This window comes from Arachis hypogaea, chromosome 1 (genome assembly GCF_003086295.3).
Source record: "Arachis hypogaea cultivar Tifrunner chromosome 1, arahy.Tifrunner.gnm2.J5K5, whole genome shotgun sequence".
Taxonomy (NCBI): Eukaryota; Viridiplantae; Streptophyta; class Magnoliopsida; order Fabales; family Fabaceae; genus Arachis; species Arachis hypogaea.
The window spans coordinates 28833236-28840140 of NC_092036.1; the positions used below are offsets into that span (position 1 = coordinate 28833236).

Genomic DNA, 6905 nt, shown 5'->3' on the forward strand with positions numbered 1-6905 from the left:
CGCATGTCATAAGTGAGGATAATGAGGGTATCTGACTCATCACATTCATTATGTTCTTGGGTACGAATGAATATCTTGGAATAAGAATAAGAGAGAATTGAATAAAAGATAATAGAATTGCATTAATACTTGAGGTACAGCAGAGCTCCACACCCTTAATCTATGGTGTGCAGAAACTCCACCGTTGAAAATACATAAGCAAAGAGTTCAGGCATGGCCGAATGGCCAGCCCTCTCTAACGTGATCACAGGATCAAAATACAATCCAGGATGTCTAATACAATAGATAAATGTCCTATATATACTAGACTAGCTACTAGGGTTTACATGAGTAAGTAATTGATGCATAAATCCACTTCCGGGGCCCACTTGGTGTGTGCTTGGGCTGAGCTTGATGAATTCACGTGCTAAGGCATATCTTGGCGTTGAACTCTGAGTTATGACGTGTTTGGGCGTTCAATTCCGGATCATGACGTTTTTCTGGCGTTTAACTCCAGACAGCAGCGTGTACTTGGCGTTCAACGCCAAGTTACGTCGTCATTCTTCGAATAAAGTATGGACTATTATATATTTCTGGAAAGCTCTGGATGTCTACTTTCCAACGCCGTTGAGAGCGCGCCAATTGGAGTTCTGTAGCTCCAGAAAATCCATTTCGAGTGCAGGGAGGTCAGAATCCAACAGCATCAGCAGTCCTTTTGTTAGCCTTCTTCAGAGTTTTGCTCAAATCCCTCAATTTCAGTCAGAATTTACCTGAAATCACAGAAAACACACAAACTCATAGTAAAGTCCAGAAATGTGAATTTAACATAAAAACTAATGAAAACATCCCTAAAAGTAGCTCAAACTTACTAAAAACTATATGAAAACAATGCCAAAAAGCGTATAAATTATCCGCTCATCACAACACCAAACTTAAATTGTTGCTTGTCCCCAAGCAACTGAAAATCAAATAGGATAAAAAGAAGAGAATATACTATAAAGTCCAAAATATCAATGAATATTAATTTAATTAGATGAGCGGGACTTGTAGCTTTTTGCTTTTGAACAGTTTTGGCATCTCACTTTTTCCTTTGAAGTTTAGAGTGATTGGCTTCTCTAGGAACTTAGAATTTCAGATAGTGTTATTGACTTTCCTAGTTAGGCATGTTGATTCTTGAACACAGCTACTTTATGAGTCTTGGCTGTGGCCCTAAGCACTTTGTCTTCCAGTATTACCACCGGATACACAAATGCCACAGACACATAACTGGGTGAACCTTTTCAGATTGTGACTCAGCTTTGCTAAAGTCCCCAGTTAGTGGTGTCCAGAGCTCTTAAGCACACTCTTTTGATTTGGATCACGACTTTAACCACTCAGTCTCAAGCTTTTCACTTGGACCTTCATGACACAAGCACATGGTTAGGGACAGCTTGATTTAGCCGCTTAGGCCTGGATTTTATTTCCTTGGGCCCTCCTATCCATTGATGCTCAAAGCCTTGGATCCTTGCTACCCTTGCCTTTTGGTTTTAAGGGCTATTGGCTTTTCTGCTTGCTTTTTCTTTCTATTTTTTTTTTCGCCACTTTTTTTTCTTTTTTTTTCTTTTTTTTTTCACTGCTTTTTCTGCTTCAAGAATCAATTCATGAATTTTTCAGTTCATCAATATCATTTCTCTTTGTTCATCATTCTTTCAAGAGCCAACAATTTTAACACTCATAAACAACAAGATCAAAAATATGCACTGTTCAAGCATTCATTCAGAAAACAAAAATTATTGCCACCACATCAATATAATTAAATTAAATTCACTAATAATTTCGAAAATTATGTACTTCTTGTTCTTTTGAATTAAAACATTTTTCTTTTAAGAGAGGTGAAAGACTAATGGATTTTATTCATAGCTTTAAGGCATGGTTACACACTAATGATCATGAAGTAGAAACACAAAAACATAGATAAACATAACACTTAAAAACCGAAAACAGAAAGAAAATAAAGAACAAGGAATGAATCCACCTCTAGTGGCGTCTTCTTCTTGAAGGACCAATGATGTTCTTCAACTCTTCTATGTCCCTTCCTTGCCTTTGTTGCTCCTCTCTCATAGCTCTTTGATCTTCTCTTATTTCTTGGAGAGTGAGGGCGTGTTCATGGTGTTCCACCCTTAGTTGTTCCACGTTTTGGCTCAAGTCTTCTAAGGAGGTACTGAGTTGCTCCCAATAGTTGTTGGGAGGAAAGTGCATTCCATGAGGCATTTGTTGATGAACTTCCTCATGTTCTCCTTGGGGGCCGTGAGGGACTTCCCTTGTTTGCTCCATCCTTTTCTTGGTGATGGGCTTGTCTTCTTCAATGGAGACATCTCCATCTATGATAACTCCAGCTGAATAACATAGATGGCATATGAGGTGGGGGAAGGCTAGCCGTGCCATGTATGAAGGCTTGTCAGCTATTTTGTAGAGTTCATTGGCTATGACGTCATGAACCTCTACTTCCTCTCCAATCATGATGCTATGAATCATGATTGCCCGATCCACAGTAACTTCAGATCGGTTGCTTGTAGGGATGATGGATCTTTGGATGAACTCCAGCCATCCTCTAGCTACAGGCTTGAGGTCCAGTCTTCTTAGTTGGACTGGTTTGCCTTTGGAGTCTACTCTCCATTGGGCGCCTTCCACACAAATGTCCATTAGGACTTGGTCCAACCTTTGATTGAAGTTGACCCTCCTTGTGTAGGGGCGTTCATCACCTTGCATCATGGGTAGATGAAACGCCAACCTCACATTTTCCGGACTGAAATCTAAGTATTTCCCCCGAACCATTGTGAGATAGTTCTTTGGATTCGGGTTCATACTTTGATCATGGTTCCTTGTGATCCATGCATTAGCATAGAACTCTTGAACCATCAATAATCCGACTTGTTGAATGGGGTTGGTTATGACTTCCCACCCTCTTCTTTGGATCTCATGTTGGATTTCCGGATACTCATTCTTTTTGAGCTTGAAGGGGACCTCAGGGATCACCCTCTTCTTTGCCACAACATCATAGAAGTGGTCTTGGTGGCTCTTGGAGATGAATCTCTCCTTTTCCCATGATTCGGAAGTGGAAGCTTTTGCCTTCCCTTTTCCTTTTCTTGAGGAAACTCCGGTCTTGGGTGCCATTGATGGTGAATGAAAAATAAAAAGCTAGGCTTATTACCACACCAAACTTAAAATTTGCTCGTCCTCGAGCAAAAAGAAAAGAAGAGTAGAAGAAGAAGAAGAAGAGAATTTGGAAGAGAGGGAGAGAAGTGGGTTCGGCTATGTGAGAGAAGAGTGGGTAGTGTTGTGTGAAAATGAAGAAGAAAGGAGAGGTATTTATAGGGTGGGGGGAGGGTTAGGTTTCGGCCAATTTGGGTGGGAATGGGTGGGAAATTGAATTTGAATGTAGTGGGGTAGGTGGGGTTTATGGGGAAGAGGAGGTTGATGTGAATGGTGCATGGGGTAATTGGGAAGAGAAATTGATGTGATTGGTGAAGGTTTTTGGGAAGGGTGACATTGAGAATGAGATTTGGATTAGGAGAGTGTGAATAGGATTAAAAGAAAGGTAGGTGGGGATCCTGTGGGGTCCACAGGTCCTGAGGTGGGGATCCTGTGGGGTCCACAGGTCCTGAGGTGAAAAGAAATACCATTCCTTCACCCTATAGGCGTGTAAATTGCCTTCATGCACCATTCTGGCGTTCAAACGCCCATTGGTGCATGTTCTGGGCGTTAAACGCCCATGTGATGCTTGATTCTGGCGTTGAACGCCAGTTTCAAGCTTGTTTCTGGCGTTCAGCGCCAGATTGTCCTCTGCGTGCGCATCCTGGCGTTAAACGCCAGGATGTTGCTTGTTTTGGGCGTTCAGCGCCAGGAAGATGCTCTGTTCTGGCGTTGAACGCCCGCCAGATGCATCTTCTGGGCGCTGAACGCCGGCCCGTGCGTCCTCCAGGGTGAAAAATTTTTTTCTTCTGTTTTTGACTCTGTTTTTAATTTTTTTGATTTTTTCGTGACTCCTCATGATCATGTACCTAATTAAACACAAAAATAACAAAGAAACAAAATAAAATAAAATTAGATAAATAAAATTGGGTTGCCTCCCAACAAGCGCTTCTTTAATGTCAATAGCTTGACAGTGGCTCTCATGGAGCCACAGAGCAATCAAGTCAATGTTGTCTAGTCCCAACACCAAACTTAGAGTTTGGTTGTGGCTTCACAACACCAAACTTAGAGTTTGACTGTGTGGGCTCTTCTTGACTTTGAACTGAGAGAAGCTCTTCATGCTTACTCTCTTTTGTCACAGAGGGATTGCCATGTGCTTGAAACACAAGATATTCTCCATTCAATTGAAGGACTAACTCTCCTCTGTTGACATCTATCACAGCTTCTGCTGTGGCTAGGAAAGGTCTTCCTAGGATGATGCATTCATCATCTTCCTTCCTAGTATCTAGGATTAGGAAATCAGCAGGGATGTAAAAGTCTTCAACTTTCATAAGCACGTCCTCTACTATCCCATGAGCTTGTCTCACTGACTTATCTGCCAATTGCAGTGAGAACAAAGCAGGTTGCACCTCAATGATCCCTAGCTTCTCCATTACAGAGAGTGGCATAAGGTTTATCCCTGACCCAAGATCACACAGAGCTTTTTCAAAGCTCATGGTGCCAATGGTGCAAGGTATCAAGAACTTGCCAGGATCTTGTCGCTTTTGAGGTAGAGTTTCCTGAATCCATGTATCCAAATCACTAATGAGCAAGGGAGGTTCACTTTCCCAAGTCTCATTACCAAATAGCTTGGCATTCAGTTTCATGATAGCTCCTAGATATTGAGCAACTTGCTCACTAGTCACATCTTCATCCTCTTCAGAGGATGAATAATAGTCAGAGCTCATGAATGGCAGAAGGAGATTTAATGGAATCTCTATGGTCTCTGTGTGAGCCTCAGATTCCTCAGGATCCTTATTAGGAAGCTCCTTTTTGCTTGGAGGACATCCCAGGAGTTCTTTCTCACTAGGATTTTCGTCCTCCTCCTCCTTTGTGCTTTCGGCCATGTTGACTAAGTCAATGGCTTTGCACTCTCCTTTTGGATTCTCTTCTGTATTACTTGGGAGAATACTGGGAGGAGTTTCAATAACTTTCTTACTCAGCTGGCCTACTTGTGCCTCCAAATTTCTAATGGAGGATCTTGTTTCATTCATGAAACTGAAGGTGGCCTTTGACAGATCAGAGACTATATTAGCTAAATTAGAATTATTTTGTTCAGAGTTCTCTGTCTGTTGCTGAGAAGATGATGGATATGGCTTACTATGATTCAGCCTATTGCGTCCACCATTGTTAAAACCTTGTTGAGGTTTTTGTTGATCCTTCCAGGAGAAATTTGGATGATTTCTCCATGATGGGTTATAGGTATTTCCATATGGTTCACCCAGATAATTAACCTCTGCCATGGCAGGGTTCTCAGGATCATAAGCTTCTTCAGAAGCTACCTCTCTAGTACTGTTGGATGCATGTTGCAATCCATTCAGATTTTGAGAGATCATGTTGACCTGTTGAGTCAACACTTTGTTCTGAGCCAGTATGGCATTCAGAGCATCAATTTCAAGAACTCCCTTCTCCTGAGGGACCCCAGTATTCACGGAATTCCTCTCAGAGGTATACATGAACTGGTTGTTTGCAACCATGTCAATGAGTTCTTGAGCCTCTTCAGGCGTTTTCTTCAGGTGAATAGATCCACCTGCAGAATGGTCCAGTGACATTTTCGAAAATTCAGAGAGACCATAATAGAATATATCTAATAGGGTCCATTCTGAAAACATGTCAGATGGACATCTCTTGGTCAGCTGCTTGTATCTTTCCCAAGCTTCATAGAGGGATTCACCATCTTTTTGTTTGAAAGTTTGAACATCCACTCTCAGCTTGCTCAGCTTTTGAGGAGGAAAGAATTTATCTAAGAATGCAGTGACCAGCTTATCCCAGGAGTCCAGGCTATCCTTAGGTTGTGAATCCAACCATATTCTAGCTCTGTCTCTTACAGCAAAAGGGAAAAGCATAAGTCTGTGGACTTCAGGATTAACTCCATTCGTCTTTACAGTATCACAGACCTACAAGAATTCAGTTAAGAACTGATAAGGATCTTCAGATGGAAGTCCATAAAACTTGCAGTTTTGTTGCATTAATGCAACTAGTTGAGGCTTAAGCTCAAAGTTATTGGCTCCAATGGCAGGAATGGAGATGCTTCTTCCATCAAACTTGGATGTTGGCTTTGTGAAGTCACCAAGCATTCTCCTTGCATTATTATTATTATTATTTTCGGCTGCCATCTCCTTCTCTTGTTCGAAAATTTCTGAAAGGTTGTTTCTGGATTGTTGTAATTTAGCTTCTCTTAATTTTCTCTTCAGAGTCCTTTCAGGTTCTGGATCAACTTCAACAAGAGTGCCCTTTTCCTTGTTCCTGCTCATAAGAAAGAGAAGAAAACAAGAAAAGAAAGAGGAATACTCTATGTCACAGTATAGAGATTCCTTTATGTTAGTAGAAGAAGAAAGGGGTAGAAGAATGAAGGAGGAGGTTCGGATTTGGATGAAGAGAGGTGAAGAGAAGTGTTAGTAATTAAATAATTAAATAGAATAAGAAAAGAGAAGAGAAATTTTCGAAAATAATTTTGAAAAAATGGTTAGTGATTTTCGAAAATTAAAGATGAGATGAGATTAAAATTAGAATTTAAAACAATTAAAAAGAATTTTTGAAAAAGAGGGGGAGAATTTTCGAAAATTTAGAGAGGGAAAAGTAGTTAGGTGGTTTTGAAAAAGATAAGAAACAAACAAGGAGTTAGTTAGTTGATTGAAAAAGATTTGAAATCAAATTTTGAAAAAGATAAGAAGATAGGAGGTTAGATAAGATATTTTGAAATCAAATTTTGAAAA

General features: G+C 40.5%; 1 non-coding gene across 1 annotated transcript; it reads left to right on the top strand.

The window, feature by feature from the left end:
• Positions 1 to 5799: 5799 nt before the first annotated feature.
• Positions 5800 to 5903, top strand: LOC112714624 (small nucleolar RNA R71). Its single transcript, XR_003159312.1, has one exon. It is a non-coding gene; the product is annotated as a small nucleolar RNA R71 (small nucleolar RNA).
• Positions 5904 to 6905: the final 1002 nt, after the last annotated feature.